The sequence below is a fragment of the Cryptomeria japonica genome, chromosome 5, assembly GCF_030272615.1.
Source record: "Cryptomeria japonica chromosome 5, Sugi_1.0, whole genome shotgun sequence".
Lineage (NCBI taxonomy): Eukaryota > Viridiplantae > Streptophyta > Pinopsida > Cupressales > Cupressaceae > Cryptomeria > Cryptomeria japonica.
In genome coordinates, this window is record NC_081409.1 from 705,109,195 (window position 1) to 705,125,030 (window position 15,836).

Sequence of the window (15,836 nt, forward strand, 5' to 3'; positions counted from 1 at the left end):
CAACAACAAACTTGATGTCCCCTTCTACTTCATAAAAAAATTGTATGTTGAGTTTGTTTTAGGTAAACATGTGAACTACTTTGACATCCAACCTTTCCAAGGTGTGGGTTTAGGTATGCCCCAAAATAGACAAGAGGCAGACAGAGTAGTCCAGGGCCCATATGTCCCCCCTCCTTCTATTGATCCCCCACCTCTAGTGCAGCATCCAAATATCATTTGTGAGGCGACTTCACATACCATATTGGCTATTCACTCTTTGAGTAGCCTTTTGCTTTCTTAGGATGGGTCAATAGCTCAACCTACTTTTGATGGTAGTGGTGCATCTAGTGGTGCTAACACATCATCCTCGACTCCACACATTTGCATGCCCCATAGTTGTGTCATGTGTGGGCACGTATGCTTGGGTCTAGTTGGACAGCCTATTGATCCTCTTGCGGGCAGTGAAGATTATGAGGTGCATGAGATACATGATGCACTAGATGTTATGACACAGACTGGAGGATACCCTGGGGAGTCCTCACATGCTAGAGGCGAGGAGGCACCTTCATCATACATTGATGATGTAGTGGTAAGATTTATATTTTCACAGTTCATGTTATATTTTAAATGAATATTTATAATCTAGATAATTTTAAGTACTAATTTTTATTTACATGGTCTATTTAACAGTTGATGACCGAGGAGGAGTTGAGACAAATTCAGGAGGTCACCTTGTCGTCCATTTCATTTGGCCTTGATAGCTTCATGGTACATATATTATTGCACCTAGTCATTTGTATTTTATTGCACATACATGCTCATCATTTATATTGGTATTAATTAGATTATGTAGTAACTTGCATGTATATCTTATTTTACTCTTGTAGGGCACAAGCAGCATGAGTGTGGAGCAGTGTGATTTAGGATCTAGTAGTGTCATTGGAGACAAGGGAAAGGTAATTGAATGCAAATATGATTGGATGAATAGTTTAAATAACTTATAGTGATTATGCACGTCTAGACATAGATTGATAGTTTCATATACTTGTTGTGTATATGTACAGAGAATTCTTGGCTTCACATCCTTGATGACTACACCCAGTATACCTGAAGATGAAGAAGAAGAAGAAGAGTTGCCTCGAGTACATGGGTGTTTATTTTATTTTGTGTCTAGTAGATATAATTTTTTATTAAATCAGTGATAATTATATGCTAACTTGTGTCAATGTCATGTTTGTGAACATATGTAGGTTGTGTATGAAAATATAGAAAACATACCTCCTCTACCTAAGACATACATCAAGAGTCCTGCAAAGCCAAAGAGAAAACGTGGAGATGAGGTAAACATGAATAGTTCAATTATAGTTCATTTCTATGTTAACTTTTTGAATGTGAATTATATAATATAACTAATATTAATCGTGGTTTGTTTTTCTTGTGCAGGATCCTTCAGAGCCAAGCAATGCGGCAAATAGGATCGATTTTGATGATCCATTAGCAGCTTAGGATGTTATAGATAGTTTTGGGATGCTTACATGTCTAGTTGGCATGTATATTTTGTATATGGACCTAAATTCATGTATTTAGACATACATTTTGTTTGAGTTGGTGTTTATGTCATATTTGTGTATGGACATACATTTGTAATCATTTAACATTTTTATATATACAAAAGTTGATATTCGATCATATAAATTGTTGTTCATCTGTGCATGGTGTTATCATGGAAATCTTTAATCTTCATTCCAATAATTAAAAATGGATAATAATGGTTATTTAATGAATAATACAATTCATTTCATTTCATCGTAAGTTTTGTTTGTATAATGAACAATACAATTCATTTAATGAACAATACAATACAATTCATTTAATGAACAATACAATACAATACATTTAATGAAAAATAATTGATATAATTCATTATTACCCTATGCATGGTCCTATTTTTCCCCCCCACTCGGTCGAACGCTCGAGGTCATACCCTACTAGCGTCATCCCTTGAGCACCCTAAGTGCTAAAAATTGTCAAACTTTGACGGGCCCTAACTCGAAATCTGTGGCACCTGTGAATGATCCATTTGAACCTATGAGGCTATGAGAGGGGTCCCTACAAAATCCTATCATGGTTTCTCAATTTTCCCTATGGTTTTATTAAGGCAACATCTTTTCGGTTGGCAAATAAATCATCAGTCTCATTCAATCGAATGTTGTCGAATGACTAATTTCTCGTTCTGCTCGTCGTGATGATGAACCGTCATCTCCTACATGTCTATTTAGGCATTATTAACCTATGCATTCTCATATTCCCCCCCCACTCGGTCAAACACTCGGGGTCATGCCCTACCAGTGTTGTCCCTTGAGCACCCTAAGTGCAAAAAATTGTCAAACTTTGATGAGCCCTAACTCGAAATCTGTGGCACCTGCAAACAATCTGTTTGAACCTATGGGGCCATGAGAGGGGTCCCTAAAAAATCCTATCTCTATTTTTTAATTTTTCCTACGGTTTTATTAGGATAGCATTTTTTTGGTTGGCAAAAAAATCGTCAGTCTCATTCAATCGAATTTTATCACGTGGCCAATTTCTCATTCTGCTTTTTGTGATGATGAACCATCGGCTCTAACATGTCCAGTTAGGCATTATTACCCTATGCATGGTCCTAATTCTCCCCCCCCAACTCGGTCGAATGCTCGGGGTCACGCCCTACCGGCGTCATCCCTTGAGCATCGTAAGTGCTAAAAATTATCAAACTTTGATGGCCCCTAACTCGGAATCTGTGGCACCTACAAATGATCTGTTTGAACCTACAAGGCCACAAGAGAGGTCCCTATAAAAGCCTATCTTGTTTTTTCAATTTCCCTACAGTTGTATTAGGGAAACATTTTTTCGGTTGGCGAAAAAATCATCAGTCTCATTCAATCGAATGTTGTCGCGTGGCCAATTTCTCATTCTACTCATCGTGACAATGAACCGTTGGCTCCAACATGTCCAATTAGGAATTATTACCCTATGAATGCTCCTATTTTTCCCCCCACTCAGTCAAACACTCGGGGTCATGCCCTACCGACATCGTCCCTTGAGTGCCCTAAGTGCTAAAAATTGTCAAACTTTGACGGGCCCTAACTCAAAATCTGTGGCACCTACAAATGATCCATTTGAACCTACAAGGCCACGAGAGGGGTCCCTAAAAAAGCCTACCTCGGTTATTCTATTTTCCCTACGGTTTATTAGGGCAGCATTTTTTCGGTTGGCAAAAAAATTGTCAGTTTCGTTCAATCGAATGTTGTCGTGTGGCCAATTTCTCATTCTGCTCGTCGTGACAATGAACCATTGGCTCTGACATGTCTAGTTAGGCATTATTACCCTATGCATGCTCCTATCTTTCCCCCCCACTTGATCGAACGCTTGGGTTCATGCCCTATTGACATTGTCCCTTGAGCGCCCTAAGTGCTAAAAATTGTCAAACTTTGACTAAACCTAACTCAGAATCCGTGGCACCTGCGAACGATCCATTTGAACCTACGGAGCCACGAGAGGGGTCCCTACAAAATCCTATCTCAAAATCCATGGCCCTAACTTGTTTAATGAAAAATATAGATAAACAAGCATTATACTGTAGACACATAATGATCATCAATATTTCCATGTATTGTATACACATAATTACCATTACACTTGCATGTGACATCCATGAAGGGATATGCAAACATGATTTTTTTTCTTTATGAATACAACTACACCAATGTACTCATGTATAGATACATTGTATATCATCAATATAACTAAACCAATTTGCTCATGGACATTGTATATCATCATAACAAAGTTACATCAATTCAAATCCATATACAAAATAACATCCCACTTCATCTGCATCAGACATCCTCATGTCCTAAGAGAATAGCTTACGTATAGCAATGCTTGCATATAAATGAAGACCAAAATAAGTAACCTTTTTAAGCGGAATGAATGTGCTACAAGAAATAAATTATAACACTTAATACAAATTATTCTGTCAAATTATAAATAGATCATTTGAAACATTTTTAAGACATACAAGATTGTATAATTACAAAACTTACTAGTTTCTCTGCAAAGTATACAAGCATAACTTGAAGAAAGATGTATGTTGAATAAAGCCCTTCTCACTGCATTTCTATGCATGGTTGAAGATGATGGTAGATATGGTCATTTCTAAATAGCAATACATTCACTTGACTTACTGTTTATGCACAAAATTTAATCTCATTAATGCACAAAGGAGTATGTACCATCACCAAGAGAGGGTCTTGTCAATGGCGAATGATCTAGCATGAACTTGTTTTTTTAAGAATTGTTAGTCTACACATAAAATGCATGGATGAACATAAAGGCTTTATGATAATCACTTCAACTGAAATGCATGATAATAAATGAAAAGGTGGGATTATATACCATAAAAATACATCCCTTCGAATTATATCAACAGAACCCACTATGTTGACGCAAAAATAATAATGTGATACTGTTGTATATCATCAAAAAAGATCTGCATGAACATAAAGGTTTTGCGATAATTATATCATCAAAAATTGTCAAATAGTGTTCTCTAAATCAAAAATTGTAAAAAAACTCAAATGCATGATAATAAATCGCGTTGAAAAAATACATCCCTTCCAATTATATCGAGTGTACCCTCTATGTGCATGCAAAAACTGTGTTGCCAAAAAAAATGTTCATCAATAGACCTACATTTTGAACACATCCTTAATATACATGTAACAAACTTGAACACTAAGGTTTAATGATCATTGTTTGAAATGAAATGCATGATAGAAAAATAAGGCACCATTAAAGACCTACTACTCAAGTATGCCTAAAGGGTCATCTCTTTGCTTAAGAGTATCTAGTATTTCTTCATGATCAGTAGTAGTCACTGTCCATAGCTCTTTGGTCTTTGGTTTTGCTTGATGCTTCAACAAATTGACATTTGTAGCTATAATAAGGTGTGAATACATTATAATAATTTTGTGTCTCTCATAGTCTTCAAATGCAGGTATGTCATTCTTTCTAATCATGTATGTTTGCAATCAAGTTCCCACAACAACAACTGAACCTATAGGATATGTGAACTCATCATCATCTGTCACTGGTTGTGTTAGCTTTTGTTTTCCCTATACACATCGTATCAACCAATATTCTAATCTCTCTTCATTCCCTTGCAGTGCAACAACTACAAAAACATGTCCTGGCTATACAAGATTTGATAGATGGTCATACTCAAGTGAGCGTTCCATGTCATCGTTTGACAAGGATATTGTTTGAGATAAAGGAGTTAAATATTGGGGAACCCACGTATCAACCCACTCACTTGACTTGCACTGATCCCAATCACACCGAACACAACTCTGACAAAAACAAGCCAACACTCATGTCCAAATGGTCCATGTACTTGCATCTGAGCCGAGAAATGAATGCATCTTTGTATAATCTTTAATTGTTTGACAATATAATCTATCTCCCATTGTGCCCTCCTCAACCAACCAAAAGAATTTGGTCATTGCTGAATCAAGAGTACCTCCATGTGATAATGCTGAACTACACCAATCAACAATAGAACATGCATCAAAGAAATTTACACCTGAAATCCTCAATTGTTCCTTAACTAGAGCTCTCTTCAAACATGCACCTACTCCATCATGCTCCCCCTTCCCATGCCCTACCTCAAAAAAGCACCAAATATGAGGTATACGCCTCTCTAAATGCATTCTTCAATTGACCTATACAGTTATCTAACTGTATGATATGTCAATCAATTGCAATATCTTTCTCATGCAAGAACTCAAAAAAATTCTCGAATAAACATTGCACATACTCGGAGGAGTGTGATATATCATCACTCATATAAAAATGATACTCCCTGATTATCTTCCTATCCTCTTCTATACTATCAGGAGCATGTCTATATGTAATGTGAACAAAAATAGCAATCTAGATTGAATTGTAGTACTGAGACTAAACCTCATTCTGTGGTTGCAATGTATAGTTCTTTGCAAAATCAGCCACTGATACAATAGTGCCAATGGGGAAAGAGTTCTTACACATCCTGAACTATTGATCCAACCACTGAGACCTATGGGTGTGCCTTGCATACTTGTAGAAATTTTTTTCCTTAAAATCCAAAATATAATCAGCAATACTCACTTCTCTTGAGACTAATTCGCATCTAGAACCTTCACCTCCACTCTTCAAAGTATATTTCACTGTCTCATATCTTTTTTTCCTCAACATAATTCTTTCCAAACTCGTGTTAGATGCCCTCATGAAAACATGAAACAAACTTTGACAACCCACCACATTCTGAGCACTTCTCATTCAAACAATCATCTCTATAGAAATAGCAGCCATCATCTCTAGGGCATAAAAATAGATATTGCAATTCCCTTGATGATCTCGAAAATAGCATTGCACCACACTCTTACAACATCTCATTAGTATGCATCATAGAACAAATATGACATAAAAGTTCATGGTACATTGAAAACTCCACATGGTACTTGCAACAACAAGTATTGCGAATCTTAAGAGGAACACAATAAAATGGTTTCAAAGATTCAAAGGCCCTTTGTGATATTTGTAAATTTGGATGTAGTTCACAAAAAAAATTGTACAACATTGTTTGGCTTGATTCCAAGAAATGTTTGGGATGTAGTGTGCAGTCTCGGTTGTCGATTCTTAATTTCAAAACATCATTTACATTGGGTGACACTCTAGAATTAGAGTGCCAAAATTGTTGAATCTTCTCCTTCACATTGTCAATCAACTTTCTATCAACACATGGAAGCCTCCCACCAAAAGCCCATGTATCTTATTGAAGTGGATCGTCAAGTCTTTATCTTCATGCAAGTGCTCTATCCAAAATTTTATGGTTTATGTTAAAATCAACACAAGTTTGTCTCATTTGACAAGCCTTCCTCAATTGATGGCTTACTAAGGAGGTTGTAATCACTCTTAGAGTGGTTCTCTTATCTCTTTCTTTGGTATTCTTTCCAATAGAATTGAGAGAGTCAAATAGATTTTTGGCAATAATAGAATTTCTCTCCATCTTCTTGTTCATACGAATCTTCAATTTGTTTACCAATGGTCTCATCTTTATCATCTTTAGCAATTGAACAAAGAGTTGGCATTGCTCGATCAATGTCTTATTGCTAAAATTTTGGTCAAAAAGTTGTGTAGCCCACAACCGAACAGTTCTTGTTGACCTCTTGCCTTCAAGATTCGCAATAATGTTCTCATCGATTTCAAGTAACCATTTTGGGGTTCTTGAAGGTCTTGGATTTGGAATTTTTCTTTCATCCATGAGATGGTATTCATTTCTAAAGTAATTAGGTGTTACATATGGTTCACTTGGTTGAGCAATTCCACCTTCAATGTCAAAGTTTTCCATATTTTCACCTCCTATGTCAAAATTTTCCACATGTTGAGCATTTTCATTAACCATTTCAACATTTTCAATATTTTCAAAATTTTCACTTACAAAATCTACATTTTCATTTTCAATAACTTCTGACACATTTTCAAATTCAATTTCCTCTTCACCTGAAGTAACATTAGCAATATTTAGCATACCTTGTCTTCTCCTCCTATGATCTTCTCTATCTCTTTCTCTAGACACTTCAATTTGGTTATTTGAAAGTTTTCTTTTGTGTTTAGACTTCCGACAACTACTACTCCCCATTTACCTCCACAAAGATGCTCCTAAATGATTGACAACATAAGATTTGACTTTAAGAATCTCCCAAAAGCACAAATTTGTCTCAACCTATCTGAAAAGCCATGATCGCTGACAGAAAATAGAATATGCAGACTGTGGGCCATTGGAATCCACAAAATGGCCCACAAGGCTCCTTTTTATTTACAAAAATTGGAGATCCGATAAAATCAGATAACTAATTTTATTGGATAACCGATTTTAATGTATAAATTTGTGGTCCCAAAAAAAATTTCTGGTTGCCGCCTTTTTTTTTTACTGTAGCCACATTAATGGCAATGACAGAAACCAGATATTCGATATCTGATTTTATTACTCATATTTGAGAGTGAGAGAGAGAGAGAGAGAGAGAGAGAGAGAGAGAGAGATCAGGGGAGGGGGGAGAGAGAGATTGTGTCCTAATGGGTCATATTGTGTCATATGACCCCTTTAAGACATCATGTGACCCCTTAGGACACCATATGACCCCTTAAGACACCAAATTGTGTTGTTACGGGTCATACTATGTCCTAAGGGGTCGTAGGACACAATATGACCCCTTAGGACACCATATGACCCCTTAAGACACCAAATTGTGTTGTTAGGGGTCATATGGTGTTCTAAGGGGTCGTAGGACATAATATGACCCCTTAGGACACCATAGGACCCATAATGACCCAATATGGTGTCAGAACGGGTCATATGGTGTCCTAAGGGGTCATAAGGGGTCATGGGACACCATATGAACCCTAAGGACAACATACGACCCCTTATGACACCATATGGTGTCGTTAGGGGTCATATGGTGTCCTAGGACACCATATGACCCCTTAAGACACCAAATTGTGTTGTTAAGGGTCATATTGTGTCCTAATGGGTCATATTATATCATATGGCCCCTTTAAGACATCATATGACCCCTTAGGACACAATATGACCTCTTATGACACCATATTGGGTCGCTATGGGTCCTATGGTGTCCTAAGGGGTCATATTGTGTCCTACGACCCCTTAGGACACCATATGACCCATAACAACACAATTTGGTGTCTTAAGGGGTCATATGGTGTCCTAGGAAACCATTGACCCCTATGGAGACCATATGACCCCTAACGACACCATATGGTGTCATAAGGGGTTGCATGTTGTCCTTAGGGGTCATATGGTGTCCCATGACCCCTTATGACCCCTTCAAACACCATAGACCTGTTATGACACCATATTAGGTCATTATGGGTCCTATGGTGTCCTAAGGGGTCATATTATGTCCTACAATCCCTTAGGACACCATATGACCCCTAACGACATAATTTGGTGTCTTAAGGGGTCATATTGTGTCCTACGACCCCTTAGGACACCATATGACCCCTAACAACACAATTTGGTGTTTAAGGGGTCATATGGTGTTCTAGGACACCATATGACTCCTATGGACACCATATGGTGTCCTAGGACACCATATGACCCCTATGGACACCATATGACCCCTAACGAAACCATATGGTGTCATAAAGGGTCGTATGTTGTCCTTAGGGGTCATATGGTGTCCCATGACCCCTTACGGCCCCTTAGGACACCACATGACCTGTTATGACACCATATTGGGTCGTTATGGGTCCTATGGTGTCCTAAGGGGTCATATTATGTCTTGCAACCCCTTAGCACACCATATGACTGCTAACGACACAATTTGGTGTCTTAAGGGGTCATATTGTGTCCTATGACCCCTTAGGACACTATATGGTGCCATTACATGTCATATGGTGTCCTAAGGGGTCATATTGTGTCTTGGGACCCCTTAGGACACCATATGGTGTCGTTACGAGTCATATGGTGTCCTAAGGGGTCATATTATGTCTTAGGACCCCTCAGGACACCATATGACCCCTTAAGACTTCAAATTGTGTTGTTATGGGTCATATTGTGTCCTAATGAGTCATATTGTGTCATAGGACCCCTTTAAGACATCATATGACCCCTTAGGACACCATATGACCCCTTAAGACACCAAATTATATTGTTATGGGTCATATTGTTTCCTAATGGGTCATATTGTGTCATATGACCCCTTTACGACATCATATGACCCCTTAGGACACATAACAACCCCTAACGACATAATATGACCCCTTAGGACACATAACAACCCCTAACGACATAATATGACCCCTTAGGACATAATATAACCCCTTAGGACACCATATGACCCCTTAAGATACCAAATTGTGTCATTAGGGGTCATAGGACATAACATGACCCCGTAGGACACCATAAGACCCATACTGACCCAATATGATGTCATAATGGATCGTATGGTGTCCTAAGGGGTCATAAGGGGTCATGGGACACCATATGACCCCTAAGGACAATATACGACCCTTTATGACACCATATGGTGTCGTTAGGGATCATATGGTATCTATAGGGATCATATAGTGTCCTAGGACACCATATGACCCCTTAAGACACTAAATTGTATTGTTATGGGTCATATTGTATCATATGACCCCTTTAAGACATCATATGACCCCTTAGGACACAATATGACCCTTTATGACACCATATTGGGTCGCTATGGGTCTTATGGTGTCCTAAGGGGTCATATTATGTCCTATGACCCCTTAGGACACTATATGACCCATAACGACACAATTTGGTGTCTTAAGGGGTCCTATGGGGTCCTAGGACACCATAAGACCCCTATGGACACCATATGACCCCTAAAGACACCATATGGTGTCATAAGGGGTCGCATCTTGTCCTTAGGGGTCATATGGTGTCTCATAACCCCTTATTACCCCTTAGGACACCATACGACCCGTTATGACACCATATTGGGTCGTTATGGGTCTTATGGTGTCCTAAAGGGTCATATTATGTCCTACGACCCCTTAGGACACCATATGACCCCTAACAACACAATTTGGTGTCTTAAGGGGTCATATGGTGTCCTAAGGGGTCATATTGTGTCCTATAACCCCTTAGGACACCATATGACCCCTAATGACATAATTTGGTGTCTTAAGGGGTCATATGGTGTCCTAAGGGGTCATATTATGTCCTACAACCCCTTAGGATACCATATGACCCCCAACGACACAATTTGGTGTCGTAAGGGGTCATATGGTGTCCTAAATTATGTCATTAGGGGTCATATGGTGTCCTAAGGGGTTGTAGGACACAATATGACCCCTTAGGACACCATATGACCCCTAAGGACAACATATGACCCCTTATGACACCATATGGTGTCGTTAGGGGTCATATGGTGTCATAAGGGGTCATATTGTGTCCTGGGATCCCTTAGGACACCATATGACCCCTTAAGACACCAAATTATGTTATTATGGGTCATATTGTGTCCTAATGGGTCATATTATGTCATATGACCCCTTTAAGACATCATATGACCCCTTAGGACACTATATGACCCCTTAAGACACCAAATTGTGTCGTTATGGGTCACATTATGTCCTAATGGGTCATATTGTGTCATATGACCCCTTTAAGACATCATATGACCTATTAGGACATAATAAGACCCCTAACGACACAATACAACCCCTTAGGACACAATATGACCCCTAACGACACAATTTGGTGTCTTAAGGGGTCATATAGAATCCTAAGGGGTCATAGGACACCATATGACTGCTATGGACACCATAGGACCCCTTAAGACACCAAATTGTGTTGTTAGGGGTCATATGGTGTCCTAAGGGGTCGTAGGACACAATATGACCCCTTAAGACACCAAATTGTGTCGTTAGGGGTCATATGGTGTCCAAAGGGGTCATAGGACATAATATGACTCCTTAGAACACCATAGGACCCATAACAACCCAATATGGTGTCATATCAGGTCCTAAGGGGTCATGGGACACCATATGACCCCTAAGGACAACATACGACCCCTTATGACACCATATGCTGTCGTTACAGGTCATATGGTGTTCATAGGGGTCATATGGTGTCCTAGGACACCATATCACCCCTTAAGACACCAAATTGTGTCATTATGGGTCATATTATGTCCTAATGGGTCATATTGTGTCATATGACCCCTTTAAGACATCATATGACCCCTAAGGACATAATATGACCCCTTATGACACGATATTGGGTCGCTATGACCCCTAAAGACATAATTTGGTGTCTTAAGGGGTCATATGGTGTCCTAAGGGGTCATATTGTGTCCTACAACCCCTTAGGACACCATATGACCCCTAATGACACAATATGGTGTTTTAAGGGGTCATATGGTGTCCCAAGGGGTCATAGGAGACCATATGACCCCTTATGACACCATATGACCCCTTAAGACACCAAATTGTGTCGTTATGGGTCATATTGTGTCCTAAGGGATCATGGGACAACATATGACCCCTAAGGACAACATACGACCCCTTATGACACCATATTGGGTCGTTATGGGTCCTATGGTGTCCTAAGGGGTTATATTATCTCCTACGACCCCTTAGGACACCATATGACACCTTAAGACACCATATTGGGTCGTTATGGGTCCTATGGTGTCCTGAGGGGTCATATTGTGTCCTACGACCCCTTAGGACACCATATGACCCCTTAAGACACCAAATTGTGTGGTTATGAATCATATTGTGTCATATGACCCCTTTGAGACATCATATGACCCCTTAGGACACAATATTACCCCTCGCGACACCATATTGGGTCGCTATGGGTCCTATGGTGTCCTAAGGGGTCATATTGTGTCCTCTGACTCCTTCGGACACCATATGACCAATAATGAAATGATTTGGTGTCTTAATCTCTCTCCTCCTCTTCCCTAATTTCTCTCTCTCTCTCCACTAATCTCTTTATCTCTCTCCCTTCCCCTCCCTCTCTCTCTCTCTTTCTCTCTCTCTTTCCCCTAATCTCTCTCTATCTCTCTCTCCCTTACCCCTCCCCATCTCTCTCTCTCCTCCCACTCCCCCCTCTCCCTCTCCCTCTCCCTCATATCATATACTAATTTATTTATAAATTAATATATTAAAATATTATATATTAATATATTAAAATATTATATATTAATATATTAATAAATGTTAGATTAATTATGTGCAAATTTAGTTAGTGAATTTACTTATTAAAATCGGATATCCTATTTTTGTCGTAAAATTTTCAAATTTTGGCTTGGGAATGCTTTGGGATTTGGCTTGGAAGTGACAAGCCTGGAAAGTCAACTGAAAAAACGTGTTTTTCAGTATTCCTTGATTTTCTAGACTTTACACTGGTAGCTGACGAATTTTTTTGTAGCTGAAATTGATAAAATGAAAAGGGTTTTTTAAGGACGTTCTCAACTTTCCAACAATATAAGGCTTGTCTTATTTCAACTTTAATAAATAATTATTATGTATTTTCTAATTGAATTCTGACAATAGTCCTGATTGATAGACTGGTTGAAAAACACTCATAACTTTCAAATGGTATAACATTTTTTGAATCCAAAACATGCATCACATCCTATGCTTTGTCTACTATAGAGAAAAAAAAAAAAATCATAAGGTTTTGACCAAGTTAAGGTGGTCAAACGTAGGAGTTTTTGAATTTATGAAAAGTTGTAGTAAACAATCTATAAATAATTGTTTACTTTATAAAAAATTATGAAAAAATATGTGTCACATCCGAACATGAGTCTAATACTTATATTATAAATATTATGATTTGATTGTGATTACATCTATTTCTTATCTTTTTCCTGAAATTTTAGTACCACTACATTGAAATTTGAAATTTTCATCAAATGGGATTTTTTTTTTCCAAAAAATAACTAGTAGCTTAGAAACTACATTCAATTTTCTATAGATTCTCTTCTTACATATTTTAAAAATAATGTTCACAACTTATTCAAATTTTCATGTCAAGTTGCATAACTCTGATTTTCTGAAATTTCATTGCCACTTAAGGGTCTATTTTGGCACACCATGATCCTGCACATACCCATGTCTAGAGTAAGGTGCAGAGTGCACTTCTTTCAACACCAATTTTCTCAACCATGATCCGAACATGAGTCTAATACTTATATTATAAATATTATACAAAAATATTATGATTTGATTGTGATTACATCTATTTCTTATCTTTTTCCTGAAATTTTAGTACCACTACATTGAAATTTGAAATTTTCATCAAATGGGATTTTTTTTTTCCAAAAAATAACTAGTAGCTTAGAAACTACATTCAATTTTCTATAGATTCTCTTCTTACATATTTTAAAAATAATGTTCACAACTTATTCAAATTTTCATGTCAAGTTGCATAACTCTGATTTTCTGAAATTTCATTGCCACTTAAGGGTCTATTTTGGCACACCATGATCCTGCACATACCCATGTCTAGAGTAAGGTGCAGAGTGCACTTCTTTCAACACCAATTTTCTCAACCATGATCCGAACATGAGTCTAAATATGTGTCACATCCGAACATGAGTCTAATACTTATATTATAAATATTATACAAAAATATTATGATTTGATTGTGATTACATCTATTTCTTATCTTTTTCCTGAAATTTTAGTACCACTACATTGAAATTTGAAATTTTCATCAAATGGGATTTTTTTTTTCCAAAAAATAACTAGTAGCTTAGAAACTACATTCAATTTTCTATAGATTCTCTTCTTACATATTTTAAAAATAATGTTCACAACTTATTCAAATTTTCATGTCAAGTTGCATAACTCTGATTTTCTGAAATTTCATTGCCACTTAAGGGTCTATTTTGGCACACCATGATCCTGCACATACCCATGTCTAGAGTAAGGTGCAGAGTGCACTTCTTTCAACACCAATTTTCTCAACTCGGAGGACTCGGGTATATACATCCTACCTTGGTATCTTAAAAGTTCATATGATTCAAATTTGAAACCATCATATCTTGGATCCTGGGAATCTATTTGTAAAGCCTCTTTTACCTGCTGGTAAAATCTATCCCCTCCTAACAATTGTAGGACACAGTTCCGGAAATTTGTATGCACTGCAGTGATGGCATTAATAAGGCATCTACGACTCAGTGTGTCTGCCACTCGGTTTTCCTACCCTTGATGTAGCTGATCTCAAAATCATAATCTGAGATTAGTTCTAACCATCGTCTATGTCGTGCATTAAGGTTGGGTTGAGTGAAAATATATTTCAACCCTTGGTGATCTGACCGAATCTCAAAAGGCTTACCTAGCAAATAATGACGCCACATTTGTAGAGCATGTACTATTGTTGCGAGCTCAAGGTCATGTGGTGCATAATTTTACTCATAATTTTTTAGCTTTCTTGATTCATAGGCAATTACTTGTCCTCTTTGCATCAGGACTCCACCTAATACTTTCCCTAAAGCTTCAATTACTACTAAGTATTGGTAATCTGGATCTGGCACTTTTAGAATTGGTGTCATGGTCAATTTCTCTTTAAGGAGTTCAAATGCCACCTGGCATTTTTCTAACCATTCAAATCTTTTGCCCTTCCTTTGCAATGATGTGATAGGGTGTGCGATGCATGAGAAGTTCATTACGAACTTTCTATAGTATCTTGCTAACCCCATGAAGCTTCTAACTTCATGCACATTCCTGGGAGTTGGCCATTCAGAAATGACTTTAATCTTTGTCGATACTACTGATATCCCTTTGGCTGAAATTATATGCCCTAGGTATTGTACTTCTTTTTGGAAGAAGGTACACTTGGATAATTTTGCATATAATTTGTTTTCTCGCAATAGTTGTACAACAAACCGCAATTGCTGCAGGTGTTCTTCTTCATTCCTTGAGTATATCAAAATGTCATCTAAGAACACCAAGACGAACTTGTCGAGGCAGTCATGGAATACACTATTAATTAAATTCATGAAAGCGACTGGTGCATTAGTAAGTCCAAATGGTAGAACCGTGAACTCATAATGTCCATAACAAGTTCTGAAGGCTGTTTTATGGACATCCTCATCATTTAGCCTCAACTGATGGTACCCTAATCACAAATCAATCTTGGAAAAGACTACTACTCCACGCATTTGATCAAATAAATCATCAATGTGGGGTAGAGGATATCTGTTTCAAATGGTCAATTTATTCAGCATCTTGTAATCTATGCAAAGTCGGAGAGTCCCATCTTTCTTTTT

General features: G+C 37.8%; 1 protein-coding gene across 1 annotated transcript in view; it reads right to left on the bottom strand.

Moving 5' to 3' along the window:
• The window catches only part of LOC131876097 (uncharacterized), a 37,420-nt gene that overhangs the window by 8,892 nt on the left and 12,692 nt on the right, over positions 1–15,836 (bottom strand). The window lies entirely within an intron of this gene.